We start from the raw sequence: 16,519 nt of genomic DNA on the forward strand, positions 1-16,519 counted from the left end.
AAGGCAGATGCTATTTTCATGGTGTTTGCATGGACCTGTTTTACTCCATAATGTTCTGTCCCCATAGTCACGTAACACGTCTTGTGTTCGTTTGTAAAAGCCTGAAAGTAAATGAGAGATTCAGAGCTGACTTCCTTGCGTTAATTCTCCTCTTTGCGCATTCTTTGACTACACAATATAGATCGCTTTCTTCAAGGAGTACTTCTAAGAGTACGTCTATGAATATGTACAGATACTTCAAGAGCTCATTCCATAAAACCGCTTTTAAAAAATTCGCAGCCAGTAGCAAGTGCTACTCACATGGTAATTGAAAAGCAACAATGAATTAGCTTGCGGTAGCTTGATCGTTGTCATGATCGTTGTAATCGTGGTATATGGCTACTGTTTCGAGTTGTTGAGAGTGACAGCCCGGCAAACCTCATGTGGTAATTCAAGGGTAGATATAAATTTATTCGTAGAAAGAAGGAAAGAAAGAAAGAAAGAAGGAAGACAGAGAGACAGAATGATATACTGTACGAGCTGAAATTTTTCGCGTGGTTTTATTTTCGCGAATTTCGCGAATCGCCTTTGAACCGCGAAAATAACAACACGCGAAAATAATAACGCGCGAATAACTAAGTTCAGCTAGACCCTAACAACCGCGAAATCAACATCACGCGAAAATGTCCTCCAAGTAGCAATTCGCGAAAATATCTCTACGCGAAAATTTCAGCTCGTACAGGGTAGATATATATATATATATATATATAGAGAGAGAGAGAGAGAGAGAGAGAGAGAGAGATAGACAGATGAACAGACAGAGAGATAGACGGATAGATATAGACACAGATAAAAACAGACAGACAGACAGATAGACACAATAGTCATGTAGATAGATAGATGAACAGATAGATAGATATGTAGATGGATGGATAGATTTCATCTTATTTTCATTTCGTGCATTTCGTTTCCAACTAAAATGTAATTGTGATAACTCAATTGAACACACATGACATCAAATCAGCACAAAAAGAATGTTATCAAGGAAAATGCAGTGAAATGAAATACAATTAGTATTATGACTTTCTGACAAATAGCTAGTCAAAGTTGTTTAAAATGAAGGGAGTTGTTGAAATGCAGGGCGTGTAGTTTGTAGTCTCGTCATGAAACATAGAGGGATGGATGGATGGATGGATTTTAGATATAGATAGCAAAATAGAGCTAAAGAGGAGGGTGAGAGGGGGACATCTTTCGCGATCTGTAAAAGGATATTGGAGTCGTATTTATCTGTTATTCGATTGACACGAAGTAAATTATGCGATGAATTAGCCTTTGATTGTGACAAACAAAGCAAATTATTTGCCTGTAGACGTTTAATCTACATGGTACAATACAGCACTGCTCTCATATTACAAAGCAGAAGGATACCCCCAAAAATCGTTTGCGAATTGAGTCGCTTGATTTGATTCGTTTATATGATAGAGACAATAAGATGCTAAATTGCCTACTTTCTTTATGTTTGCTTAAAAATACGTTCATATTTTCATTGCCCTGTTCAGTACTTGCAGGGTAATTGCATTTTGAACCCAAGATTTAATCAGCTGCGAGGCATTTGTTTTCATGGGTCTCATAAGAAAAAGTTTGTCTTTCATATCAAATCAATTTCCAGTTTGGCCCGGCTGTGTAAGCGCAAAAGAAGATAATCATCGGGCTTTCATCCGCTTGTGAAAGCCATGTGATTAATTCACGCCTTGAGGGATATTTTCACGAGAAAAAAAAAACAGATTAAAACAAAAAAGCAGAGGCATTCACCTTTACCTACACAATCCAGAAACTTCACCTCCCTTACCAATCCTTTTTAAGTAAAATATCGATTTGTCCTTTAGTTTAATTCAATATTCTGAATTGTCTAAGATAATAATGCTTTAGAGGGGGAAAAATATAAACACACTTTCTAGGTTAACCGATGATACATACCATATGTTTTTTTTTCACTAGACGTCTTAACAAACAGCTGTACTTGAAGGATACTTTCCAAGTCGAAAGGCTCAAATATGCTCAAAAAAGAGCCTCCAGCGCTGTAAAGGACAACCAAAACTAATAATGATGACAAAGAGAATTTGCGTTTCATGTCTTAGTTCCTTGTATTCATTTGGTTTCCAAAAGGCAAGTTTATTTTTGGAGCCATTCCCTAGAGATTTTGTTACAGCTTCAGCTTGGAGACTGAGCCCTAGTGATTTTTTTTTCAAAAAAAATAACTTGTTATGAATATTACAACACTGTGTTTTCCGCTTTTTCAGGAAGACAACGCTTTTGTTCTGGCAATGACTGATTGTGTCTTCACAGAGTAGAGGACATGAACAACAAGAACGCCTAGACAGGAGTAGAAGTTTCCTGCGCGTTTGGCATTTTCATGCTAATGTTCCTTCTCCTTCCAATAACTCAGCATAAATATGTCAAGAGACTGTGGTATATAGGGCACCGAGTTCGTCAGCGAATGGTAAATATTTAATCAAACTGACGGTCAATTAATTAAGGCAACGCTGTCTGTTCGCTACTACAGCAGATTCCATTTTTGATGGGAAACACTGTGGAGTGAGGCGTTGTGCTATTAAAAGCTGCTGCAGCACTTTTACGCCGTTTTGTCAAATAATTTTGTTCTTTCAAATGTAGAAAAGCCAAAGTTGTCGACATTCCTCACAGAATGACAGCATCCCCTTCACACTCCACAATTTCTTGTTCTGTGGCTTCAGAATATACACATCTTTCCATTTTGCGCGAGGTGTAAAATCATTATATTGCATTAAACAATTTATATTTTATAGTTATTTTGGCGCCCACGTAATTTTGGCTGTCGCGCTGCATGTCGCGAAAGGGCGCGTCGATGGCATTAAGTTACGATTGAAAATGACCAAGCAAATCCATCCACGCTTTTCGTTTTAATACCTATCATGTAGGTACTGCAAATCGTCAAAAATATCTACTTGAACGAGATGACCCAATGCCAATTTCAGTCTTTGTTTTAAGCTCTCTTTTTTCGCGTTTGAGTGCGTGCGTGCGTGTGCGTTGTGTGTGTGTGTGCGCGCGCGCGCGCGCGCGCGTGTGTGTGTGTATGTGTGTTTATTGCTTGTTTATAATGGTATACCTCACTGCGATATATGAACCGGTTCCAGATCAAGCGCTGCAATTCTCAAGACGATAGGGTTCGATAAGGTTTCCCCAAGCTCTGAAGCAAAAAGCTTAACGAAAGTGGAAACGGATCTCTAAAAGGGACTCTTGCGTGACTAGCACCGATGTTTATATTTTCAGTTTCACATGTCGTATCCTCGGCACAAAATGTCACACAGGGGCAATTCTCCGGGAAAAATTGCCTTTTAATCTTCCCCGAGGTGTTGATTGGTGAAACTATATTGATGAAACTTAAGAGATGTCCATGATTCAATGTTGAGGAGATTGTGTTCTTTATCTCAGCTAAACGACTATGGAAGTCACTATAGTAGTTTTTTAGATCGATGGAATTGATGGGTTATCATTCTACATTCACGTCTTCGAAATCTAGTCTGAAAAAAAAAAACTGTGGCAAACTTTCGCACAAAATTAGGACATGTCGTTAAAAGATAATCAATATCAAGTGTCTCATTAAATGCTCCAGATTTGGATTATTGATGCGCGTACGCATTGCATGCACAAAACATTGATGAATGGGAAACAGGACAATAGGGTACAAAGACGAGGCGTCACAAACACCATTCAATATCACTTTGTCTGAAAATCCGTACGAGATGCAAACAATTACCACAGTGAAATTAATCTTTGAGGAAAAAAATAGAAATGGAAAACCGCAACATGAACTGCAGGGGTATGATTTGAATTAGATTGATACCTCATTTACCCTATTAGCAGGTCTCTTCTGGGTTTAGAATTGATCTCTGAAAAAAAAGTCCTTGTATTGTCATTATCCTAGCATAGCTAGATACCTACCTGTTTGTAGATTTGTGGCAGCCACGGTGACAGAAAGCTAGATAACGATACTGAAGTATTAGAAGATAACCAAACCATAACACTTTTACAACAACAAAAAATCAGGACGAAAGACAAATATCATTCTTGCCACTATTTTCCTCAATCAGCTAAAAATCCTTCTGTAGTAAAGGTCAATCTGATGACGAAAGCAAGGCTGTGTGTAATGTTATGCTCTTGATTTTGTTTATCTAGGGCAACTGATGGGTATGATCATGAACAACATAAGAATTTATTATAAATTGGTTAAAGAATTGATAAACTTCGTGGCTGAAAGGTTACTCGAGTAATTTCAGACGTTTCCTCTAACGTGTCCGTGTCTTGCAAGGTAATATTATGATCAATATACTCGAAAACAAATCAAGGCAATCTTGTAATAGTTGTTTAGAAAACATGCCTTGACTTGCTGTTTTCCACCTGGTTTTTTAATGTAAATCGAATTGTTCATCTTCATTCAGCTAGCTTTTTGGGGGGAGGGGAGGGTGGACAGAGGCTTCGAAAATTTGTGTGATGCACTGTGTGTGAGGCAGTGAATTTTTGCATAGATTTAGACGAGAAAGCGAGATATTTTTTCCTTTTTTAACCCACGCCCGCAAAACAAACTTAAGACACATAATTCATAAACTTGATTTATCTATTTCATAGAGAAGTGTGTTTTTAGCATTGATTTAACTTTTTCTCCGACACGGTGACGATATTTGTTTAGAGGTGAATATCAAAAGACAGATACGTGTACAACCAAAAGAAGGAGAAATGGCAGAAAATACAAGTTTTACATAATATCGCTGGCGAGCATGGAACAATACTTCTATATCTACGAGATATCAGACGCATCTTCGTAAATGTTGCCAACATAAGTTTGTGTGAAGAGATCTGAACTTAATCCATACATTGCAATGTATTTGTCAGTATTTTAACACGTGATTGTTTCAACACGATTGCTTAACTTGTTTTCAACCCATTACCCTAAAAAGAAATTTAAGGATTCATTTATTTCTTTGAAGAGTGTGCTTATGTAATTCGACCTTAGTTTGTATGTTTTACGGGAACAATGACGATGTTTGTTTTAAGGCGAATATCGAAGACAACCAAAAGTTTAAAAAAAAAGAATGGCAACAAATACAAACTTAGCATATATATCACTGGCAACCATGCAACGATACCTCCATATCTACCGAAGATATCAGAGACATGTTCGTAAATATTGCCGACATAAGTGTTTGTGAAGACATCTGAACTTATCCCATACATTGTAATATATTTTTCAGTGTTCAATGTCTTGTAAGTATTTTTCACATGATTTCTTACTATGTATTTCCAACATAATCCCCATAAAGGAAATATGTGACTAGGAAATAATAAACTTGATTAATTTTTTTCCTTGGGGAATGTGTCTGTCATTTGACTTTACTTTGTATATTTTACGGGAACGACATTTGTTTCAAGGCAAATATCAAATGGTATATTAGATACGGGACAACCTGAAATGAAAAAAAAAGCGCCACCAAATACAGTTTCACATATCGACATAGGCAAGCACGCAAAAAAAAAAAAATACTTCCATATCTACCAAAGATACCAAGGGCATGTTCGTAAATACATACTGTAATGTCAAACTCGATTTGTGTGAAGAGATATGAACTTGCTCAATACACTGTAATGTCTTTTCCAGTGTTCAGTGTCTTGTGAGTATCACGCAAGGGTGGGGGAGGGGTTATTCCATTATACAAGAGTCAGTAACAACAAACGATCACGAAACCACTTTCGTTTCCCACCTTAAGTGGCGTGCCTTTCGGCAACCAGTTTCTAAATTAGCCTTTCGTGACAGTTGCCCATTAGGGATGGATATCATTGCGGGAAATATTTCCTGTGCCTCTTCAGCCCCCTACCCTGCCCCCCCCCCCCCCCACCCCCACCCCCGCAAGAAAATAAAATCTACCTATGTAACTGTACAATATCTCCGTATCACGTGGTCCAAATGAGAAAATATTACGAGAAATATATGAGAATATGCTACCAGTACGCAGTTAAGTCGCGAAGCGCCAGTCACGAATGAAAAACCTCCTGTAGTCAGTGTTGTCGCTTTTTTTTCTGAAGAAGAATTCTAAAAATCCATCTCTGTTCATGTATGATATAACAATATAACAGCAGACATGTATTGCTATCGAGGCGAGTCAATACCCTTTATCTGTCTAAAATCATTGCGCGTATAAGTTTTGGAGTAATAGAGACCTAGGTGTTCACGAGAGAAAAAGCGCGCCTTTTCAAGCGACGCTCTCTTAAACTCGATTGGACGACAATTTATCTTGCCTCGCCGAGAATTGAATGAAATTGTATAGCGGAAGCCGTGAGGTATGCTCAAATCGAATCAAATCGGAAGACTTGATCACGCATGATCAATTGAACGTCATTTTGTTTGTCTGTGTGGTTTCTGACAAGCTGAATCTCTCCAAAATGTGTGCGGCAAGGGATTTTATCTAGAGATGATACAGCAGAGATGCACTGAAACAACTGGCTGTAATGGAAAAAAGTACTTGCGTGTGAGTTAGAAAGCTTAGTGTCAACAGCTCACATGACATTTGGCATGTATATATTCTTGAATTATCGCTTTAAGATACCAACTAATCGTGCAAGTTATACGCATGCCACTCACCTTACATTCAAGCATCTGAATGATGCACATGGGCCGCATTGCTAACATCTCCTTGCATGAAAGAAGCCCAGTTTGTGGCGTAAGGTTAAATGCCTTCAGGCTTTGACATACAACGGAATATCCTCAGCCTACGTGATGTGCATGAAAAGGTGAAATAGAAAAAAAAAATGCCCCTGAGTGCCGGCGAAAGGAGACTTCAACTCCCTTAAGTTCTGCACTGTTGTTCGAATCTCGATTAAACTTTTCCATAAATCCGCTTCGCTTCGGTTTTGTTTATTGGCTAGTTACGTATAGCTTGGCCTGCAGGGGATGAAACATTCACCCAAAATATAGAAAAATCATGATCGAGGCGAAAATATCCCCAAGTGTACGCAAATGAGCCCTCCCTCCTTGTATTTTATGATTATCAACACAACACGCATCCACACATCCACACACACACACACACACACAAGTGTACAGCGCTATACATGTATCAGTTAAAATCAATAATGAAGACATAGCGCCGCACCCACATACCACGCAAGAGTGTCGCCACAATATTTGCTACGCAGTGCAATGGGATTCAAAATGCAAGCAAACATTCTTTAACACCCACCGTCTCATGATGTACTCTAACGCAGAATGCAAACAGTTCCTAGATAGCAATGACGAATAGAGTTAAATGCTTCCTCACAGGGCCTCAAAATGCTAATTCCTGAGCCTGGAAATCTCTGATAGCAAGTGGCAACATGTAGTCCGCTAGCAGTCACGCTACACTTAACACACGATAATCGGCCATCGCGTTACGTCACAAGGTAAATACAATTAGCCCAAAACCTCGCGCGCCACCATTTGTCCAGCTTTTGATCCCAGCAACCAAATTCTTTCCGTGCAATCGATATACAGCCCACTATCGATGCCAACCGAAAGTTTTTCTTTTTCTCTCTGCCTGAGCCTATGCATTTCAGGGAGACACAGGATTAGTGCAAATTATAGGCCCACAGAGACGAAAAATTGAGGTAATCTGGAGTACAAACGAACCATCCCTAAATAGTTCTCGGTAAATGTCATAATGTCATCGCAAATGTTGCTCGTTGCATGTGGTCCTTCCTAGTCAACATTGCTTTCAAAATTTTAATGTTTGACGCAGTGATATTTGTCGGTGTTTTGCTGGATCGACACTGACGTAGAAGACGGGAATTTGGATTTTGAACAAACAAGAAACATGAAATCAAAATCACAAAACCGTCACAGCGTCAAGTGTAAGTGCAAGTGCAAGGATGCATAAACTGCGCCAGTTTCATTCTTTCCTCTCATGTGACGGTACCTGGTTGGAAGAGAAAGTAGACGAGACAGAGCAGCTACTTTTCCTACTTTTCACAGCTACCAAATGGCTACTTTTCGTACACACGTTCTTTTGTGATATCAAACTCTAAACGGCTTGGTTGATTGATGTTAATTTTCGGACCTTTGCAGAAAATCTGACTTCTTACTTTGCAGGCCGAACCTTGTTTATGTGTTTCTTTTGGATCTCTTTGTGTGGAAAAAAAAAGATGATTTTTCCATGAAACAGTTAGCGTGACTTGCATAGAAGGAAACACACGCGTGAGTCGGCATTTTGTTGTCAATGTGCAAAGGCGCGAAATGAAACACGGACGAGTAGAAAGCAGAAGTAAAATATGATGCAATAAAAGGTATAGAACGTCTGCATGAATAGAGAAAGCATTAGTTTAATCTCTTTGCTTTCTATACACGATCATACTTCTTTACTGATAGTTGATATCAATAAATGTGCCCATCGTTCAGTTCCTGTAGGCTAAGTCCGATACTCAACCTGGAGAGTACAGACATACTTCACATATACTTCATTCCACCTCCTCCCTGTGAGAGAGCAAAAGAGTTAGAGAGACAAACAGACAGACAGACAGACAGATAAACAGACCTGCAGAAAGAGACTGAGACAGCAAGAGAAAAGGGGTGGGGAAGCCTATCGTTCGCATTTTCAAAACTAGCTGGCTTCGCTTCGATGCTGTTATTTGTTAAGCCGACATACAAGGAGCATTCATACCCAAATATTTCCATCATTACATTCATACACTGTCTTCTTGCACAATGCCCCAGATAGTGACGTATGAATGTAGTCTACAAATCTTTCCCACTTCATTCGATGGAATAAGTTGGTATGGTCTCAAGACGCGGACGGTGACATGAATGGTATTGAACTGTGCATCTGTTGAGATTTTTCAGTACGTTTTTCCTCAGTACACTGATTAATTAATATTTTCTTCTGTATTGAAATGCATTCAAATCATCAAATATCAGTCATTGAGCATGAGTACGTCAGAGAGGTTAAAACAGATGGAAAACTGGGGAAATTCAGCAATAGACAGACTTGATCATTTTTTTTTTAATTCGATGCTCGAAATTCTTTGCCAGGCGCAAATAGCCATCGACGATTGACCTCTTTCATACATGGGATAAGTGACTGGCCACACAAACCTGGAGGTGTAGCTAGAACAAGTGGAGACTTCAATAGATAACCAATAATGCAGGATTCTTCTTTTTCCTCAAGCCCTAGATTTTCTCTTTTAGTTTTATTGGGTTTTTCTTATATTCTTGTCATACTTTATTTTTACTTTCATTTTTTTTCTTTTGCGTACATCTAGCCGTACAAAAGGGGGTGGAAATACGATGTTACGAATTCTCCCTTGATTCACAATTCTTTGGGATCTATATGTTTGTATATTCAAGCATAATTTATGTTCAGACTACGCAAATGACACCCAAACCGTCACACACACACACACACACACACACACACACTATTTTTTCATACACAATCAGTCATTTTGCCTAATAAAAGACAAAAATTCTTCAAATTCATAAAATGACTTGCTGTCGCGGGCGGAACTCGGTGGTCTAGTGGAGATGACGCCTGTCCGGAGATCAGGGGGTCGTAGGTTCGAATCCTGCTCGACAACGTACGTCCATGATTTTTATCATGGATACTACTTATATACTGATCAATTTAGTGCTTATAATACGTCAATGTAGAGCAATTTGTCAATCAGTTGCGATAAGACAAAAATTGTCACTTCGTTCTATTTCATCGCACACTAGAATCATTCAGATTTTTTTCTAAATGAATGGTAAACTAATTTCACCAACTGCCAATGTACCTTCCGTTCTTTTGTGAATTTTATTGGTATAAACATTTTTGGCAGATATCGAATTAGGCCCCACCTTATAAAAAGGTATAATCGATTATAAATTTACTTACCACACAGGCTGCCATAGACTTACAATAGAAATCAACTATAAGATCAACTATAACTCTTCATGAAACAGGGCCCTGGAGAATACAGCGAAAGAAAAAAAGGTTTTCATTGTCTTTGACAGACAACTAACCCAAGCCTAGTAAAAAGGGGCGTGTCTATGCTAACAAAAACAATGAGAGGTTTTTGTTTTTTTGTATGGGCTGCACCTTTGCACGGTATCTCCCCATCAGTGTACACTTGGTGATAAATCGTTGCCAACGATAACAAAAAAAGCAGACTGAAGAAGATGAAAACACTATGAAGAGAGACGAAGTCGTTTTCTTATCTTCAGAGATTTGGAGAAGAGTGTCAATGGCCATGAGTGATGAATTGCGTCATCAATACCCGCTGGAATTGCGACGAAAAAGTCGTTGGTAGACTTCCGCTGCCGCCACACATCCATCCTTCTGCAACTCACTCTGTCAATTATTTCGTCCGAATCCAGAATCAAATCAACATGCCAAGCTCCTTCGCCGGGTCTTTGGGCAACTTTCTTGGTTTGCTCTGCAATCGTTCCCGTATTTGTTCCGTCTCGTTGTCATTATTGGTAGGTGGCTGCCAAGTTTCGCTCCTCCGCAATATAAGGGTGTCAAACTTGGAACAGGGGGACGAGCATATTCCATGCTCACATGCATCGTAGGCTGTTAGCGATCTGTCAAAAGTGGCGATGCGAAATCGAGGCTCTAAAAATGATTATACAGGATATCAAACATCAGCGAAGTACATCAGCTACGACATACAATGCGTTTGAAAAGCATCATCAAATTTTACAGCATCATAGCATAAATGGTAGTGGAGGTGGGGGCGCCTCTTGGGTGGATGTGGCGGGGGGGGGGGGGGGGGGGGGCTCTCGGGGAGGGGTGGAGGAAAGGGGCTGTCATATTGTTGTGCGTCGGGAGATCATCTTGAAATTATAACTTAAATGAAAGGAATGATGACGATAGAATGCTTTGGTGGATTTCAGCTGTTATCATGCACCTGGATACAGCTCCCTCACATCTTCTTAACCAGCATTACTAACAACCTCACTTTCGCCTTTGTGCTTATACAAATGTAATACTTTACTCATTCTTTTCAAGCTACCTTATTACTGGTCCGGAATCGTCCTTTTACAAACGGTGCAGCTATGGCATCATAAAATCATCTGCAGAAAGAAGATTTTAAGATATTGAATAAGAATTTGTAAGGGAAATCCTGAAAGCATAAAAAATATATAGCTAATAGATACATATCCATGAAGCCCTATTAATATGGTACTCGCCGTAGGCAAACTATTCAACCCATCACACGCTTATACTCCTAAACTTTTAGAAAATAAAAATAGGAACAGCAAGGTGAGAAAAATAGGGAAGAGAAAGATGTAAAAGAGTAAAATATTGCAATGGAGCGAACAAGAGAAGAAAAGGAGGGTACTTTAGAATGACAGTGGAAATGTCATTGTCATTAGTCATCTCAGGGTATAATACGTTTTCACGTAATGTCTTTTCCAGTAGTGAAAATAGCCATTTTTTTTGCTTCCATCCTCAAAAAAGATAAAATATTCCAGAAATGACGAAGAAACAACAAGCATTAGAATGAAAACAGACAATGTGTGAGGCCATTAGCTGCTGGGATAACAGCAGACAAGAGCAGTGCGCCGATAAATGGAGCGACGGATACAGCTGTGACGTAACTGAACGAACTGAGATATCCGTAAACAACGTAAACACTCATATTTATGGCTGCCGTGTGGCGCCTGAGGGGTTTCATTCAAGTCTATGGCATCAATTCAATTCAATTCAATTCAATTCAATTCAAAGTTTGTTTCATTTTTTGACCAAACATATATGTTATACTTCTTTTACAACAGAGAATAAGGGAAACAGAACATTATGCAATGAAAAGAGTGTACAATAATTGAGGACCTTACACTGTAAAAACATCGGCGTTAGATTTAACACCATGGGTGTTAAATCTAACACCGATCAAACTTCAATAGAGGACCACACCCACAGGTGTAGAAAATGCACTGTGATGGTGTTGAAAAGTGTTCACCTGACACTTCGTGGTGTTAATTTGACACTGTACCTGGTGTTATTTTGACACAGTACTGGTGTTAATTAAAAAATGACACCACATGGTGTTGATTTGATATTTGTTGGTGTTAATATCAATGGTTTAACACCCGTCCAGCTTCAATAAGAGACCACACCAGCTGGTGTTACTGTGGTGTAAATTTATTTTCACATTTTTTCAAAAATCTAGTATTTCAATGTAAAATTCTTGATCGTCTTGTTTAAATAAAAAATCAACAAGAAGTGCAGTTACTAAGAAACTCTTCAAAAAACAGTTTCATATTTGGAAATGACACCCGGAGGTGTTAATTCAACACCATAAATGAGCACCGAAAATTTAACACCAGCTCGGTGTTCACTATTTAACACCGGACTTTTTGCAGTGTACAGTTATCATACATTGTAGAAAAAAGAAACAGAAGTGGTCGAAATGAAGTACATGTATAACCTTGCTTAAAATCATCGAAGACGACATAGCCGAGGATTTCAGCTAAAACTCAAAAAGACACCTCCACATCAAGCGTGCCTGCTTGTGAAATGAAGTCGTAATTACAGGCGGAAGGCGACCAGCCGGCAATTTGTATCTATGTAACAAGAGAACAAACTAACTTGGCGACAAGTACACAAATTGGAAAGAAACGTCTTTAATTTTCTCCTCCATTTTTCTCTCTTTCCATTTTATTTGTCAATCCAGCAATGCATCTTTCTAAAAACTAGCTAACTACTTATCTATGTGGTATCTTGAGCCGAAGTCGGAAGAAACGAACTAAGCTGAAAAACACACAAAATTGAAGGGGACTTCTTTCATTTCTCCTCATCTCTTTTTCTCTCACTATCTAGTCATCTATCCATCCATTGATCTATCTATCTATCTATCTATCTATCTATCTATCTATCTATCTATCTATTTCTATCTGTGACACTCATTGTCTTGTTCTTCTTCTATTTCACATACATAATAATGTATGTTGTGATATAAGCCGCGCTATACCACTTCTGAACCTGATGTGACATAATTCAACCTCCTCGGTTTCATTTCACAAAAGATTATACGACATCAATTTTTGCTAGAATGGCTACTTTATCGTAACAACAGCCAATCAGCAGACAACGTTTTCGTCATTACCATGGCACTAATGACCTGCCATTGCAGCAAGAGTTACTATCACAACAACTTCTTTTAATGAATTAGGACCCGGATTTTACATGTTTTAAATGCCTATTTCAGGAGGCTTTCTGGTCTAATTAGTTCTAGTTTTCACGGTGTATCTCATTTGACCAAAAAAAAAAAGAATAATGATAAATGTATCATCTTAAAAAAAAAGCCTGGATCTGGATCATGGCTCGGATCACCATCTAAAACGTATCCACTATATCCTTTCTATCTTAGTAATCAAAATCGATTAAAAGCTTATTGAATAAATTGCAAATAGACTACCAAAGAAGCAAATGTGCGTGAATAGACTACCAAACAAGCAAATGTGTGTACAAACAGACAAACGAATTCCAAAACACAACGTTCTTGGTTGAGTTAGGTACATTTCCCGTATCTTCTAACCTTGATGGCAAAAACTCCGTAACAGCGATGTGCGCGCGCATGAATATTTGAAGTGGGACCGCGGGACCTCTCTCGCTATTCTTTTTTTTTTTTTTTAGTTCTATTTTTCCCCCTTTTCATCCGCGCAGTCCTACAAAATCGAAAATGCCCGAGGATTGCTTTTTGATGTTGATTGCAAGAGTAAAACTACACACCCACCACCAAACTAACTCCACCCTATTCCCCGGAGACAGCGTAACCTACTTTAGATCCATGCGGAGTGGTTGAATATCTTATCTAGAGGGCTTTCGGTAGAAATCTTAGAACTTCTGGAACACGTGAAAAGAATAGACGGGGAGTATGGACCACTAAACAAGGCCAGCTCACATCGACGAAACGTAGTACGGCGCAGGGAATAAACTGGAGTATGATGGATGGAGCATGGCGCTTCTGTTACTGCCTGCCCAAACTTTGGAAGACAAGAGAGAGAGAGAGAGAGAGAGAGATGGAGGGAGGGAAAGAGAGAGAGAGAGATGAAGAGGCTTGGGGCGACGTATTTGCATTTACTGACTAAAGATTAAGATTAGCTTTACTTTCGGCTGTGCCTGTATGTCGATCATCTCCGGAAACAAGCATGTCGCACCATCGATCATGGTGACAGTTAACGCATTTTTCATAACTTGTTGAGTCAGTTTAAGCGTCTGCCCCCCCCCCCCCCACACACACACACATACACACATACAAACATACAAACATACAAACAAAGCGTTCCGCTGCCCCTGTAATGAAGTAGAGATATACATCAAAAGACCTTTATATCATAATGAACCTTCTACCCCAGCCCGTTCTTTACTATTTGAATATACGCAATTCCGTTGCATGCATCATAACAAGCATTCAATAAGCATAAAATTATCTTTCCTCCTTAAACAATTACGTACTGGTAGTGTTAGAATTAGATGTGATTACAAAAATACTCAACATTCTATCTGGTTAAACTACCCCGAAGTGTATCGTAAATACAACAATATACCTAGGCTATATTGCTGGAAGGCAGGTCAAGGAATAATTGGCCGAATTTTGTTGCTGTTGTTATTTTAACTTTTAAGGCGCGTGTCGTTCGGTTGTGAATGTTTACGCCAAGTCTTTAAAAAAGAAGTCTTTTAAGCCTGATAGTTTCTTTCCCAGCCTGCGGCTCTTTATTAAAGCTTAAAGAAAGCGGAGTGAAATCAAAATACTAATCATCGATGCTGACAAATCTCTCCCTAGAACCGATGACGGTTATCAAAAGCGTTTCGCAAAGCATTAGGAGGTTTGATACTACCTACAGCTAAAGATAAACTCTGTCACAGTGGTATGATGATCAATACCGCCACAGTCGTCGTGATCTTATATTGGTCATTAATGGTCAATATGCCCCGATAATTTTCATGGATCCAGAACACGCAAGGAGCTAGCGAGAATGCCTACCTCGAATACAGCATTGCACTGTTTGTCGACTGTTACCAGTAAATCATCCAGCAGACCAAATCTCAGCATCACCACCATGCTGCATCATTTCACGCTTTAAATTTCGAGATCAGAAAGACGATGGTTTTATATAAAAAGACTTAAATTATGCTCTCAATCCATCGTAATATTTTTCTGATTTATAACTTGTCTAAATAAAAGCTGCAGGGACGGGTTCTTCTGGTGGATGTAACGATAAATATTGAAGTCGAAAAACATATTGACAACAACTACACAGCCGCTGCAGTAGAGTATTGGGGTTTTTCCTAACTCCTCATCCATTTACGTGGCTGAGTTGTGGGTGAGTTTGTTTATTTGTTTCATGCGTTGTTGTTGCTTTGGTTGGACTTTTCTTCTGTGGTGTGTTGTTTTATTTGAGTAGATACCTGCTCTGATTTCCCTGAAATACATTTCTCCACGTGTAAATGGCATTAACCATAATGATCATGTACCTCACATATTCAGTAATACGATAATGGTCAACTAAGTATTGGTCAAGTCGCCGCGGAAGGAACTCGAAGGTTGTATGTATAACTCATGCTCTGGTACACCTTTTTACAAACTTCCGCCTGCCTTCATATCAAGGACGGGATGCGGGCGTATCGAGGGTGCCAACGGCCTTGTGCAATACAAGCAAGGGGCGAATCACATCTGTTGGGGACAAATAATGTGTGCGCGTCCCATTTTGTAGGTTGACGGATTCTGATGAGCTGGAAATTTGGTCTAATGAACGCATTGCGCACGTGCTTTCCATGAACAACAACAATGATTCTTTTCTCCCGCGTTCCCCATTTTGCACCGCTGTCTCGTGCGTTGCCACATCTGGAAATCTGCCAGCGTAATACCACAGTAGTTGAGTGGCGTGCGTGCCGAATAACAAACGCGCCGAAAATCGTCAGAACCGCTAGTGACCTTTGCAAGGAAAATTTTCGGGATGAACAGTAACGCTTAAGATGGAATCTTGTCAGCAGCTACTTTAAAAGATCAACACGTATCAGTGCAAGTGAGGCTCGCAAGAGAGATAATTAGGCGATGAAGATGTCGTCCGGCAAATACCATCCATATATGTCACCTGTAGAGAGAAATTTCAATAGCGATGAGTAGATTACCTGGTATTACCTGTCTGTTCACTCCAAAAAGGGGTAACCTTTGAAAAGTTGAAAGGGACGTCCGTTTCGATTACATGGGCAGCGTGTCAACAAAAAGGTATAGACATTATCCTTGTATTTGGTAAGGCTTCTAAAATGTCATTGTAAGTCAGTGCAGCCAATGCGCCATCTTCCACACGTCACCAGCAAAGAGTCGTATCAATACAGATAAGTGGGTGGTTTGGCATTATCAGTCCAAAGTAAAAGCTACCTAAGTCGAGAGGAATGATGATTATGTCTAGAGTACATCGGCAGAGTGTAAATAGATTTGCAGCACAGTTAGTGTGTGAAGTGCTTCAAATTTCCCAGAAAGGCGAACA

This window comes from Diadema antillarum, unplaced genomic scaffold, assembly GCF_040938485.1.
Source record: "Diadema antillarum isolate AM-2024a unplaced genomic scaffold, OU_Dant_1.0 seq00000235_RagTag, whole genome shotgun sequence".
Taxonomy (NCBI): Eukaryota; Metazoa; Echinodermata; class Echinoidea; order Diadematoida; family Diadematidae; genus Diadema; species Diadema antillarum.